Raw genomic sequence first — 16,437 nt, forward strand, 5'->3', positions numbered from 1 at the left:
TCACATTAAATATGAATTTCTAGAGACCCATCTGTTATCGTCCTATTATATAGAAACACTATTCAAGACATCTCCCTTCTCCCAATATTTCCTATCACCAAACAAACAAGCAAAACCTCTGGAAATGTTTCTTCTTTTCCCTGCATTCCTTTTAGCTATAATATACTGTGATCATTAAGGATTTACTATGAGTCAGACACAGTATCGGGCACTTTCATCCATTATTTCATTTATCTTGATGAACCCTTTAATGACAATTTTCATTACTACAACTTTCCCCAGTGAAAAATTTCCGAAGACAACTTAGTTCATAAATGGCACAACTAGCACTCCAAACTAGGTTATTTAATGCTAAAGTCTATGTTCTTAAATTGACACTGATCTGCCCTTATGAAGCAGGTACATTTTGGAAACATTTCCTTTTTCAGTCTATGGTGGCAAAAAGGCAAATTGTAGGTTATTATAGGTGAACAATTTCATGCAGTGCATTAGCACAGACTGAGTGTTGATGTTTGAGGAGAGCAACAGATTCTGTCTCGCTTTCTAACAACAAGCATGCTGGTTATTTTTGCTCAACTTACCTGGTTAAGCTGTAAAAAGACAACCCATGGTGTGAATATCTTTCCATAGCACACTCCGAGCAAGAAAGAGGGGCCCTGCTCCCGACGAATTCTCTTCTCTCCCATGCAGACACAACATGACAATTTTTATCTTAGGTTCTGTGCCCAGCATTATTCATTATCTGATAGCTATCTTCTATTACACTGCCTATATACGGAGAGGCAGATATGGATATGTTTTCTATTACTTTAGTATATCTTCTATTAACTGATAGAAAGAAATATGCCAGAAACTGAGATAAAAATTATTCTCTTTGGAGCTATTTTGTCATTCAAACTTCTAAACATATGCATGCTTTGAGGACAGAAAGTGTAGAAAGAAAGGAAATTCTGGTTCCACATCCTCAGCTTTGAAGCATCAGGTGGTCTTCTGAGCATCAATTTCCTAATCTGTAGAATGTGAAAAATACACAATTTCTAAAGGCTTTTTCATTTCCAGAACACAGGGATTCTAAGGTTTGAGTGGTTTCCTTTCCCATGCTGGTGAAAAGTAACTCAAAGTCTTTATTGTCGTTGCAGCCAAACGGCTATTCTTGCCTTTCTTCATCTTTGGCCAGAATAAAATAAAATGAGTTGCTACTATACAGTAGGCCTGAAAGAATGAGAAACAAGGCATGTAAGTTTTTTTTTTTTTTTTTTGAGAGGTTTTTGCTATAGGGCGCGTGCTCTCGCTGGAAAGACAGAGAAATAGAAAGCGCAAAATCACCCACCGGCGGGGGATGGCCACACCACAATCCCTTCTCCATTCTCCTCTCGGGATCTTGGACACGCATGCACATGCGCCTGGTGTGAGCTTAAGCCACTGGGTCCGGGACTTGAACCGCGGTCGACTACATGGGAACCCAGCAACATAGCCATTACACTAACTGCTGGTCCCAAGGTATGTAAGTTTTGATGAGTAACAATCAACCTAAACAATCCACTATCTGAGTCTGTCCTGGAGTAAGTGTCCTGTGGTCAGGCAGAATGAAAAGGGTGGGAGCATATTCATCTTTACATGTTACGACTCTGTCCTAGGCTGACCCCGAGGCCACCACTTGGTTGGTGACATGGGAGTGCTTCCTTTGTAGCCAGAGAGGCAATAACTGGGATAAATTTAGGCAGCTGTGGAGATAACAAGGTAAAGTCATCCATAGAAAACAAAAGAAAAACTCAACTTAGTTGAAATAGACAAGGCTCCCGTTTTATGAAGAGGGAGAAAAGCTGACATCCTTAGGTCTCACATCCCAGGGAGATGAGTACTTATCACAAGCTAAGACTGAATTTGCTATTTTCAGGCTTTGGAGTAAAAAAACAATGTAAATAAAAGATGAGCTTCCTTCTCATTGTGGAGATAAATGCTACAATTAGCAGAAGTCGACAGGAGCAGTTTTAAAGAAGTTATAATTGACTTGAGCCAATGGCACATAAAACATGGCTTCAGCTTCTACTTCCACCATATAATCACTTGATAAATTTCCGCTTGGCAAACAGTCTCAGGGGCCATAAAAGAGTATTGAGTGCGGTCTCATTCACAGCAGAGCCTGCAAACTCGGTTTCTCTCTTCACGTAAAAAATGTTAGATGTGCTTTTTTGGTACATACCGAGGCATAACTCATCAGCCTGATAAGGCATAAAACAAGCCAGCAGCAGAAGCTTAGGCAGTTCACAAACAGCATCACCAACCCTTCATTTCAGTTCAGCCTTTGCATTGAGGCAAGATCTTGTTATTTTGTGAAGTTCTTGGACAGAGACTAACATCTCCAAGTTAAGCTTTACGGAGTACATTGGTCAATCATTTAGCCTAGAGTTCAAATTCACATTCAGGGAAACAAAGAGATTTACTATTTTACAAATACTGGAAACAAACAAAATGCATTGGGAAAGATAACAACTACTTGTAGGCTATGTCAGGTGAATGACTTCACCAAGGTGATTGGTCAGTCTGAATATTAATAGCTTTTTTTATTTTTGTAGAAGTTTTTTTTTTTTTTTCTCTACAAGGCATGTGCACTTGCCAAAGAGACAGAGAGAGACAAAGAGAAAGTGAGAAATCAGCCCTCAGGGGGATTGCTATGCCACAGTTCCTTCTCAATTTTTCTCTTGGGATTTTGAGCATGCACACACACATGCCTGGCGTAAGTTTCAAACTGCTGGGTCTGGGACTTGAACTGTAGTCAACCACTTGGGAGTCAGGCATCTTAACCACTATGCCACCTGCTGGCCCCAAGTGTTGATATCTTTTGAAAACTACATTTTTTTTTTCATATCTTAAGGAAGCCATTCTGTCCATTTTAAAATAGCATTTAGTATTTATGTATTTGTATATGATAACTATAAATATTCTGTCTCTTCAAAACTATTTGAAGATTAGAGCACTGACGATAACATTAAAATGAATTTTATAGAGAAAGTGAAAAGTAAGGGAAAAGGAAAACCCAAATGTGTCACTCTAAGGGCTAAGGGAGCTAGTATGGTGAGCTTCCAGTTGAGCACAGAGTTTTCCGGCACTTGGGCATTATTACTGTTTGCTCTCTGTATTCTAGGCCAGGCTCTGTATTGGCTGTGTGCTGCTAGACAGAAGGCTGCTCAGTCCTTTGGCTGAAGCTTTCTCACTGCCTGTGTACAGAGATGGTGATTTCACCTTTTATAAAGCACTTCCCTGACAAAGAGAGTGCATGCTTATAATAAGCCATACAATGTATTAAGCAGTAAGCATGCATCATTTTGGAGAGAAGATTTCATTTATTTTTAAAATAGATAATGCATGACATGGAATAGCATTCAGAACTGTCTGGAGTGAAATATCTCCTGTCCTCCCATGTGCTTTACCTACTCAACCATTATGCTGCTAAGTACCAGTTTCTTGCATGTATTTTCAGGGGTATTCTATGCATAAAGAATTATATACATACACACACACACACACACACACACATATATATATATATATATATATATACACATGGATATGTGTATATAAACCTTTATTATTAAATTATGGTTCAGTCATTATTGGAGCAATTTTTTACACTTATGCCACAGCTTGCCTTGTGTGTGTGTATGTGTGTGTGTGTGTGTGTGTGTGTGTACACATGCACACGCACTATGCGTCATGTGCTTGCCAGAGATTCAGGGAGAGGGAAAGTGAGAAATTAGCTCCTACAGGGATGGCCATGCCACAGTCCCTTCTCAACTATTCTCCTCTCAGCATTTTGGGCACACATGTGCAGACACCCTGTGTGATTGTCAAGCTGTTAGGGCCAGGACTTGAACCACTGTCAACTATGTGGGAGTTTAGCACCTTAAACACATGCTACCTGCTGGCCCGACTTGCCTTTTTAAAATGATTTGTTATTTACATTTAATTTACAATATATGCTATAGAGATATACTCTTAAAGTAGATGAATATAGAAGATGAAATGCTAGGCAAACAAGCCCATCTATAAATGACAAACACCAAATATCCCTGCTCAGTATATGCTGAATATCTCCACAACTTGCCTTTCTATTAAAATTTACATTGTAAGGGATGTCCCATATCAGAATCTGGAGAGCTTCCTCATCTTCATTATGGTTCTCCTTACTATGTTATAGTGAGACCGCATAATATGGCTGTTCAACTTATTGACTTGAATTCAGATTTCCCTGGGTTCAAATGCTAGTCCTGCACTTACTATCTGTATTATTTTAGAACTGTTGCTTAACCTTTGACTCATATGTAAAATGAAATAATAGTATCATTGTTGAGAAAGTATGTGATATAATACACACAAAGTTATTAGGATGGTGTATGGTATAACCAAACACCATACGTGTGTTTCCTGCCTGCATGGTAATTCTAGTATGTTTGTAATGGAATTAATTTAATCAGTTCCCATTGATAGTTGAATGACATTTTTAATTCTTTTGCTATTACAATGTTCCACTCAATATTCTTGTATATCCATTACCACTGGCACTTATGCATGGAATTCTGTAGTATGGATTCTTAGATTTGGATTTGCTGGTTCAAAAAATATGTACATTTTACATTTTAATAAGGGTTATAACAATTTACACTTTTACAGCTAGGTAGCCACATATCATAAGAACTTGTCTTTACAAACAATATGTAGAAGTATCTAACTAAAGCCAACATTGTATTACATACACCTTTTTCTTTCCAACCTGATAGGTTAAAAACAATATCCCATAGTAATCTTAATTCCCATGTTTTTGTTATTTATTTATCTATTTATTGAAAGAGAATGAAAGAGAGACAGTCACCTTCAATAGGCTCTTCACACTGCCATCTACTTCAAATCATGGGCACAATACGGCTGGCATACTCAGGGAGACCTTTGGCTATGAACTGGTAACCTTTTTGTGTGGCTCTACCTTCCAGAACTTCACATTTTACTTCACCACTGTTCAGCACCCTATTTCTTTTATTAAAAGTGAAACTATCTAAGTCCCCCCTTTTATTTGTCATCAGGTGCATGCATATGTCAGAGAGAGACTGACACTCCTCCAGGGGGAATGGTCATGACTCAATCATTTCTCCTTCCTTCTCCTCTAAGTATTTTGGGCTTGTTTGCACATGCACTCTGTGTGATTATCAAACTGCCAGGTCCAGGACTCAAACTGTGCTCAGCCATGTGGGAATCCAGTGCCTTAACCACTACACAACTCCTTGGCCCCAACAAAGTCCCATTTTTTATTAATATTAATGTAGCTCATGTAGTACCATACTTTGAATAGATAGCAATTATGAAATCTGTACAAAACAATTATAAAATATTTTTGAAAATTTTGAAAGTGTTAATATTCAAAGGTCTTGGAATGTAACAAAAGCGGAAAGAAACCAGAAGTGATTGCATACTTAGCGAAGGATGAGCAATGAGTATGATGATTTTACTGGTTCTTCGACTGAAGGCAGGTCCCAGTTAGCACCTTACAAGGTGGGTAAAAGCCAATTAGAAACCGAATGAAAGGAAAAACTTTCAAGGTTATAACCATAGCTGGAGGGTAAGGAGGAAAACCTTGGGAAGGAGTGGCATGTAGATGGGCAGTACTACATTATGTATTTAGTTATCCCCAAATCTCTGACTTATCCTTTATTATACACTTCAAGGTAGACTCCAAGCAGGTCAGCTAAAACTAAGAGAAACAAAAGATTTCGGCTGAAGTTCAATGTAAGGAAAATAGACAGGAGTTTGAGTTCAGCCAAGTTAACTATTTGCGGAATCAAAATATCACCACTTTTAAGAGGAACATAATAGAATCCATCCTCTCTACAATCTATACTTTAAAATGTATAGAGCTGATCTAAAATTACTAGACACATGAATAGGACATTATGACAAATAATGATGAGAATAACTTGGTAAGGATTGGAGCTATCATGACCACATTCTAGGACCTTTGATAAAATATAAACATAATAAATAAATAGGTGGGATCAAACAAATTAACTATAGGATACAATATACATTTTTGCTTAAAGTATTGAGCTATTAACTCTGCTGTAAACATTTAAGATATAATCTCCCAATTAACCACTACATTTAAGTAAATAACTAATAGATACATTAAATGAAATGTTAAAAAATATTAAATTAACTTAAAAAAGAGACAAAAGAACAAAAACAGGGATGGATAGGACAAACAGAAAACAAATAATAAAATGGTATACCACTATTTATTGAGTCGTCAGAAAATCATGATGTATTTTTCTTTGCAAAAATATAACATGACTTTTCCAATGACCCAATAATTTTTTTGGAAAAAGGCATTAAATGCAAATGAACTAAGCTCTCTAATTAGAAGGCCGAGACTGTCAGACTAAGTGAAAAGTAAGATGTAAGTATATATGAGTTACGAAAAGTACATTTTATAATGACACAGGTAGATTAAATGTAAATAGGCAAGAAAAGACACATCCTGCAAACACAGCACTAAAGCTCGAGTGCCTACATTAATGCTGAAATGAAAACGAATTGGGTTCATTCCACACTAATAAGTAGCAAGTCATCAGTAATACAAAGGTTTTTGTAAAAGTTCATGGAAAATGCTTATCATAAAAATGCCAGGGCTAGCTGTGGAGTACAGTGATTAAGTGCTTTGCACAAACAGCCTGATCCCACATGGCCATCTTTGATTCAAATCTGGACCTGGCCGCCTGAAGATCATACTAGGTACACGCATGTCCATGCCAAGAATCCTGACGGGATAAAAAATAGAGGACTAGGACTTACAGTCTGATGACACCTCACTGGGAAGTGGTCTTTCTCTCTCTCGTACCCTCTGGCAAAAAGAAACGAGTAAAAAACTATGCACGGATTTCAAAATTTTCTTACACCAAGATAAACTCAATTCCACTTTCTATTAACTTTCCAAAGTCTCTATGTATGTGACAATCATGTATGTGTATGCTGTGTCTAATAATAGTTTCAACATTTGTAAAGTAAATATTGACAGATTTAAAGTGAATAAAATAAAATCCTTCTGTATTAGTCTACGAATCTGCCATGATAGTTGGTTTTACACCTTTCTCTTAGTAATTGATAAAACCGCTAAGCAAAACATCAGCAAAGGCATAAACCATCTTAACAACCTTATTAATTAGCCTGACCTAGTTGATATTTACAGAACACAACATTGAACACATTCTTTTTAAAGTCACATAGCACATTCATCAAGGTGGACCATATCCAGAGCCATAAAGCAATTCTCAATAAATTTTGAAAGACTGACATATTACAGAGTATGAATCAATAAGAGTAAAAGATCTTTAAAGTCACTAAATATCTGAAATTATATATTGAGTTGTGGGAAAATCATGACAGATTTTTGCATAGAAGAACAGACGAGACAATAGTATACTTCTATACAACCCATGAGTTGAAGAATATATTGTATGGGAAATATTTTAAATGAATGAAAATAAAAATATAGTAGATAAAAGGATTAATAGCAGTACTTAGAAGGAATTTAAAAATTTACATTAGAAAATAAAATCAATTCTGGGACCAGCAGATGGCATAACATTTACATTGCTCGACTCCCACGTAGTTTACCACAGTTTGAGTCCCTGATTGAGCAGCTTAAAACTCACTCTGTGGATGGGAGAGCGAGGAGAAGGGAAGAGTATAGAGAAAGGCAGCATGAGAACAAATAGAGAGGCATAACATTTGTAGGTCACAGAAATGGTTTATTACCTGTTGATGATAACATATATAGTATTCTCAACTGGACTGATCTAAGAAGTATTTCATGTTAGGTAAACTTTCTTCAGAGCCAAATGATGTATAATGATGTAATGTTTAAAAAATAATGAGAATAAAAAATAATAATTAGGATCTCAAAAAATAAAAATTATTTTATGATGATTTGGATAGTAATGTCCTTGTCTTGACTGATATGCGTGGTAATCGAGCTGGACAAAGAAATGTTATACACCATAAAGATATATGTGATTAAATGTAATATAAAAATAAATAAATAACGATAAAACTCACACTGGGCACCTATGCATTTGTGCCCAAAATATCCTGAGAGGAGAATGAAGTAGGTATTGCAGCATGGCCATTCCTCATGAAGGGTGATTTCTCGTTTTCTGTCTCTCTGTCTCTCTCTTTCTCTGTGGTGAGCACATGTACCCTGTAGCAAAAATCAATTAAAATGAAAAAAGAGAAGAAAAAAATTCTAAAACTGATAGTGTAAGCTGCACCTCAAGAAGCTAGAAGAGAAAACTACACTCAAAGTAAGCAGAAGGGAAAAAGTATGATGAGCACTTCAATGAAATGCAAAAGTGAAATTGAGATCTTTTCAATTATGCTAAGTAACAAAACCATGGATACTAGGAACAGTGTGGGAGGAGAGTGGGCAATGGGTGGTGGGAGGGAGGGAATCAAAAGGGAAAAAAAAGCAGGACCTTTAATGAACACACAAACGGAAAATTATCTGTTGATGCTAATGTGTGTGATAATGTCTCTGACTGGACTGATACCCAGTGTAATCATGCTGGGAATTATCTGTTGATGGTAATGTGTGTGATAATGTCTCTGACTGGACTGGTACCCAGTGTAATCATGCTGGGAAGATTGATTTTTGAAAGCCATGGAGATGTACAATGAATAAATATAAAAATAAGAAAAAAACAGTCATTGGCTTTTGTTTTTTATGCCAAATTATTTATTTTCTTAGATATTTTGAGATTATGGTAGATTTGGAATGATGTAAACTTTGAAGACCATAGCTTATGTGCTTTTAATTTGTTTTGGTCTTTGCTTATGTTTATCACGATTTTTGGCCATGATTACATTTGGGGGTTTATAAAGTCAGAATAACATGTTTTTCACATGTAGTTCCTAGATTTTGTGCCTAATTTTAAAAGAACTTAACTGCTTGGTATTTACACTAATAATTCTCTGATTTTATTTTCTAGACTTAAAATTTTGATCCATTTGAATTTCATTAATGAAGGTAATAGTAATTTAGCATTCATTTTCTCTAGATGGCTATCTAAACACTTCATTACCACGTGTTGAATAACCCAGATTGTTTCTTCTGATAAGAATACCCTAGAATAAAGTCCCTGGAGTGGGCATATTTACATATTCTCTTTGATCTATCTATCTATGCACAGTAAGACACTGTAGTAATTAATTAGGCTTTATAAGAGGACTACTCTCGTCTCATTAACCTCCTCTCTCAGATATGATATCATTTGTTCATTTCTCTCTGTCAACTTTAGATTTATCTTCCCATTTTGTCTTTTTAATTCTTAGTCATTTTATTTGGAAGGCTACAAAACTTTAGGGTGATTTATAAAGAACAAACAATTAAATGACATTGAGTTATGGTATATATTTTTCATCTGCTTTAAATATTTAGGATACTTCATTACTATTTTAAAGTTTTCTTAATATGCATTTTGTGGGGCTGGCAGGTGGCATGATGGTTAAGACGCTGGACACTTTCATAAGACTGACACCATGGTTCAAGTTCTAGACCTGGTGGTTTGCTTTTTCAGTTTCTCTCTCTTTCTCTGGTCGAACTAAAATAAATGAATGAATAAATGAAATTGAATGAATGATTTTTAAAAATGTGTTTTCTACACTTTGGGGTAAGATTTGACTTTAATAACTCCCTTTATCTTTTATCTAATTTTTCTTAATTGTACCAGCAAGTTCTTGAGAAGGTACCAAGCCATTTTCCTGACTCACTTTATTATTTGTAATGATTGTTTCATTGAGTCTCTGGGTAAATGATCACATCATTTGCAAATAATACGTGTATTTTCATCCTTTATCATTTTTATGCCTCATTCCTTTTTCTGTTGACATTGGGTATCTTAGGTTTTTTGTTTTTGTGTTTGTTTGTTTGTTTGGTTGGTTGATTTTTGTTTCTGTGATGAAGGAAAATGCAACTTTATTGCAATGCACAAAGCAAGGAGAGTGGGGAACTCATGCTAAAGAGACCCGGTCTCTCCAAGGTATTCCCCACATGTGTTTATAAGGAAAAATTTAGGGGCCAGGGTCTCAGGCACATGATCAATTCAGTGACTGGTTCTAGAGGGCGTGATCACCTTGTGGGCATTCTTGATTGGCAAGGTTTTAGATAATCAAATTTCTGTTGAGGTTTCTGGAGTCCTTTAGCTTGGGGTCTTTGCACTCATGGTCAGTTTTTAAGGGAAAATATTTCAGGGCTTCCCATTTAGTATAATTTTTGCTTTTAGTTTGATAAAGACATAATTAAAAACTTATCTTTCTATTACAAGTCTTAAATTTTTTTTTCTCATAAACAATGAATGCTGAAATTTTTACTTTTGGACTCTTAATGTAGTGAGTTTTGCTAATAGATTCCTAACACTGAGCCCCACTTGGCTGAATAAAGACCACTAGATTGGTTTGTAATATTCTCTTAATGTGTTCCTGAATTTTATTTGCTCGTGTTCTGTGTAGAATATTTGCATAGAGAGAAGAAAGGGTTAACATTATCATTATGTGTTACTTCATTTTGTTATGAATGTAATATCACTTTAATAAAAATTTAAAATATGTGTTCCCCAATGCACAAAGATTGACAATATTTTGCCTGTTGCCATTTTTTGGTAAACATAATTGTATTGGAATAAATCTAACCATGTCATTTGTGTATACATTGCCTGTGGCTGGTTTTTCTCTTTTGGATACAGCATTGAGGAGATTTGAACTGGGCAGTCAAACAAAACAAAGATATTTATTATATTGTCCTTTAAAAAAAATGTGAAGACCCCTGTTCTAGGAATTATAGTTTAAGTTAGGTTTGGTAAGATTTCATGTGAAATAAGATCAGTTCATTATTAAGTCCCTGTGATAGCTTTTCATTGTATTTATTGTGAAAATTATTTCCGTACATGGGTATGCATTGACACTTTCTTTGTAAACTAATTATTTTAAATGTTCCAAGAGTTCTAAAAATAAGCATATTTTCCATTTGTGAATTATATTTTATATGTATATCATCTCGATATATGTTATTAGCTTGCTATTTACATCTGCTATAATTTCTACTTATGTTTTTCCACTGATGATCTTTCACAGAAAGGAGAGATGAATCATGACAAGTTATAACCTGTAGTTACTTTTTGTATTTTCCTCTCATCTTTGTTTTGAATGTTGGCTATATATTATGTGGTTGATAATTAATCAAGACCATTAAGTGTATTTTTTGTTTTTTATTTTTATTTTTTGAGAGATTTTTGCTATAGGGCATGTGTGCTCGCCAGAGAGACAGAGAAAGACAGAGAGAAAGGAAGTGAGAAATCACCCCCCCCCACCCCAGGGGTGATGGCCACGCCACAATCCCTTCTTCTTTATTCTCCGCTCGGGATCTCGGGCATGCATGCACATGTGCCCAGCATGAGTTTAAGCCACCAGGTCTGGGACTCGGACCGCGGTCAACTCCATGGGAGTCCAGCAACATAGCATTGCACTAACTGCTGGTCCCTAGACCATTAAGTGTTGATTGTCATTATAGAAAGTCTTGATTACCATTATAGAAAGCATTCTTCTTTAATCATTAATTTCCTTGATCTTAAATTCAATCTTCCCCGATACGAATATCGCATCTATTGCTTTATTTGGTCTTATATGTCTAGGAATTATTTTGAATACTCTTCATTTTTAATATTTTGTTATAATTTTGCCTTAATATGCTTCCATTTTATTGTGACTCATGACAGAATGTGTGCACAAGTACTTGAAAATGAGAGAGAAGGTGGGGAAGGAGAGAGAAACGTAAGCAACCTCCATGGGGTCTGGTCATATTGTGATCCTCTTCTTCCCATGCTCTAGTTCATCAGATCTTGGGCACTCATATGCTTCCTGGTATGTTTTCTGGCTGACGAGGCTGGAGATAAGCATTCTGGTCACCGTGCGGGATCTGGTTTCCCTCAACAGTGCATTACACTACCATGGAACCTGCCTGGGTTTGTTCCTTACAATATATAACATGGTATTGAATATGACATTGTGTCTTTTATTCTTGAATATAAACTTTATTTTATGATTCAGATGTTTCATTTACTTAAATACGTGCATTTAATCAGCTTACAATTATGACATCACAGATTTATTTAGTCATAGAAGCATATCTTTTTCTATGATTTCTGTTTTGACTCTATTTCTGGTTACTATTCTTTTTTTTTGGAGAGGTTTTTGCTATAGGGCGCGTGTGCTCGCCAGACAGAGAGAGGCAGAGAGACAGAAAGCAAGAAATCACCCCCAAGCGGGGATGGCCACGCTGCAATCCCTTCTCCTCCATTCTCCTCTTGGCTTCTTAGGCATGCATGCACACGCGCCTGGCGTGAGTTTTAAGCCACTGGGTCTGTGACATGCACTGTGGTTGACTATGTGGGAGTCCAGCGACATAGCCATTACGCTAACTGCTGGTCCCATGGTTACTATTTTTATGTGGTTTGGTGTAGTCTGATTTGGTTTGTAAGCCTGTATTTCTTTCTAATAATTTTAGGAGCAAATATGCTCTCTGGAGACAGAGAGAGACAGAGAAGAAAAGTAAAAAATCACCCTCCAGGAGGGATAGTCCCGCTGCAATCTCTTCTTCATTCCCCTTTCAGGATTTTGGGCATGCACGCACCCACACCCAGTGTGATTTCCAAGCTGCCAGGTCAAAAACTAAAACCAGGGTCTGTCATGTGGGGAGTCCAGGACCTTAACCACTGTGCCACCTGCTGGCCCCAGGAACCTAACTTTTTAACTTTAGTAATAATTTTCATAATTTCACCTTTTGAAAATAAAAGTAATCTTTTGTCATATTTGGTCATTAAAATAATTATATTTCTGATTCTTCCACATCCCCTTCCACCAGGTGGCTTTGGTTGATTTTATCCTTTGTTGTTTTCATCTGATCATTGTACATTTTACAACACACAAAATGGGTTCTCAGAGCACAAATGCATTACATGTCAAGGAAATCAAAGATATTACCATGTGCAATATCCTTCTGCTAAATTTATCTGTTAAATGTTCCTTTTTTATTCTTCTTGAGCTTTATTCTTTACCTTAGTGATTACTTTTATACCATTGGTCAGTCATAATAATATTAGTTCATTTATTAATTTAAAATCATGTTTTCTTTTCTTTGCGAAGGGAACAAACATTTAGCAGACAAAAGAACATAAAGTTCTCTGCTGTAAAACAAAAGAAAAACATAGTCTGTAATTTTTGTTTTCAAAAAAACACAAATATTTTTAAAAAGTTAAAAAAAAATAAACACATGATTTCCCTATCATTATAGAGGATGGGCCATCGACATATTCTTTCTCTTTTCTAATCCTTTCCATTACATTATTTCTACATTATCAGAATATATAAGATTTATATTTCATTATGTTACTTAACTTCTGAGTGTATCGTATGTGTGTGCATAAACAATGGGAATGATAATAGTACCCACTTCACAGGAATTATATGAGGATTTATAATAGTTTCTAACATGTATTAAACAATTCGAATTACTGTTAATAGTATGCCTTACATTTATTTTAATCTTATTCATAGAACCAAATAGATTTAATGGCATTCCATTTATTTTTTTGGTCCATCAAAGTTAGTTCTTTAGTTGCTTTATGAAGGTCTCATAGAAACCATGTATCTTGATTTGTTTCACGTCTAACCCTACTAGTCTGCTTTTTTGTTTATTTGTTTAATTTATCACAGGGTGTATGTGTTTGCCAGAGACAAAGAAACAGAAAGACAAGGAGAGGAGGAAAGTGCCCCTCAGTGGGACATGGTCATACCACAATTTCTTTTTCTCCATTTCTCCATTTTGTGAGGATTTGAGGCACTTACACACATGCGCCCAGTGTTTTTCAAGCACTGGATAAGAGGTTCAAAGTGTGTGCTCAGCCACGTGGAATCGAGTTCCCTTAAACACTAAACCACAGGCAGACTGGTCCATTGTTTCTATATGGCAAATGGATGGGCATGTGGGTCCTTGAGGAATCTGTGAATGCTCTTCACTGTCTGGTCTGATTTAATGCAACTGTGGCGTTTTTAATCAGAGTGATGTTTTTCAACTTTATATATAACTTAATCACAAAATTGTTCTGTATATTTGAAGTCTAATAGAGATATATATTTTTAAATTTCTGAAATATTTTCATGCATTTTATCTTGAGGTATATACAATTTCTAGTTTCATTATTCTGGTTCTCTTTATGAAAGATAACAATGAGCTATTTATCAGATTATCTTTGTATCACTTTTGAAACTACTAATTTTCTCCTTACTTTTGACTTTGTTCAATATACTTTAGTTTTACTTATTGTTTTTCATAATCCATGCCATCAAGCTCTTTCCAGGTGTTTAGTAGTGTTTATTTTCTTCTACTGCTTCCAATGACCTTTATTTCTGAGATAGTTTTCTGACTTATATGTCTGCTTTAAGGTCTTATTTTAAGGTTGTATATGACTCATGACATTTATTTATTAAGTTTTTATATCTTATGGTAATATATATCACAATTTGAATTTGTTCCAACTTTACATCATGTAAAATTTGCTATTTGTAATTTCTCATTCTTTTTTCTCTCTTATAGGGCATGTAATATATTTTATTCAGGTGGAGGCAGTGTTTAGATCATTACACGTATTCAAATATCAAATTCCTCCTAGACCTACTATTTATCTACTATTTATTTACTATTGACTGTGTTTTAGGGAGAAGAAATTCTCTTTATCATATTAAGTTTCATATGAGAGTCAATTTGTCTTAACACTTTTCTTTCCTGTCACATTGGTAGCAGCAGAATTGCTTATCATGTAGAATATTCCTCCTGCCACTTCCTGATGGGCAAACAGCCTCCTCCAACTATGGTTTAACCTGTGTGTTGCCTCTTCTTTTATCTATATGAGAACCGTTCTAGGCTTCCTCTACAGCAAATCTGCTCTCCTACTTTCATTCTTCTTCCTTTTTTTATTTTTTTGGAGAGATGTTCGCTATAGGGCGCGTGTGCTCACCAGACAGACAGAGAAAGACATAGAGACAGAAAGCGAGAAATCACCCCCCATGGGGGATGGTCATGCTGCAATCCCTTCTCCTCCATTCTCCTCTTGGGATCTTGGGCACGCAGGCACATGTGCCTGGTGTGAGTTTTAAGCCACCGGGTCCGGGACGTGAACCGCATCGACTACATGGGAGTCCAGCGACATAGCCATTATGCTAACTGCTGGTTCCCGCTACTTTCATTCTTCTAAGCAGAGAATGGTCAATTTTGCTTTGTGGGTCTTCTCAAGAACTGCATCTGATGCCCTCTCGGTTTCTCACGGCAACCTTGTGTCACCTTCACTTATTTGGGTACACATTTCTCAGGTTGTTCTATTTTATTCTTTGGTGCGAAGAATGGCTCTTGGTTTCTTGGAGTTAATCCATGGACTGATTTTGTTCTCTGGGATATATGGTCAATGTCATCTTTACACAGTATACAATCACAAGAGCAATATATTTGTTGTTACTATTTGTATTTCTGGAAACTAATTTTATGTTGGAAAATGACACTAGTGAAAGTAATATTTCCTTTCCTCTGTCTCTGTGAGGAAACAGTCTCATCAGTTTCCCTGGTCATACAATATACTGAATAAAAGAATTGCCTCATTAAACATTAAATAGTCAGCTCTAGTTCCACATTCTGCTTCTTTCCTGTCACTGTGCCTCTGCCAGAGGCGACAATGCCTCCCCCATCCTCCTCCACTACCGATCCTGCTATTTATATCCTGCATGCAATATGCATAAGGCAAAATGTCAGTGGCTTTTGATACAACTCGTCCCTTAAGGACTGTCACCAAAGTTTGGACAAATGTGTTCTTAGGTCCATCCTGCTTGCAAGTCAGTCCTGTCTGAGATCCACTTCTTTCTGCCTCCTTCTGCAAGGCTCCTCCAGCCTTCGAAGATCAGCAAATATCCTGTCTTTATAAAGATGTCTGTAACTGCCAAGCATGCACTGAAATCTCTCTTCTCTTCTTCCCTCCTTTGTTTATGGTGGTTGTGGTGGGGGTTGAAAACCTGCATGTGGAGACAGGTTGCCTACCCAGAAACCTCGGTGGTGCATCACCATCTGGGTAACTTTGATGACTTAGCCTTTCTTTACCTCAGTGTACTGCCTGGAGCAGAGAACTCCTGTGTCTTATTTTTCTTAGGTTTTAAATGAGTAACATTAGTGAAATTTTCTTAAAAGCATTTAAAAAATTAATTTAAATAAGTTAACAAATAATACTGGTATGTAGTAGTCTTTTTTTTTTTTTTTTTTTTTGGGGGGGTCTTTGCCCACAGGGCACAGACCCCGTCGAG

Source organism: Tupaia chinensis, unplaced genomic scaffold (genome assembly GCF_000334495.1).
Source record: "Tupaia chinensis unplaced genomic scaffold, TupChi_1.0 Scaffold000066_1, whole genome shotgun sequence".
In the NCBI taxonomy this organism is placed as follows: Eukaryota; Metazoa; Chordata; class Mammalia; order Scandentia; family Tupaiidae; genus Tupaia; species Tupaia belangeri.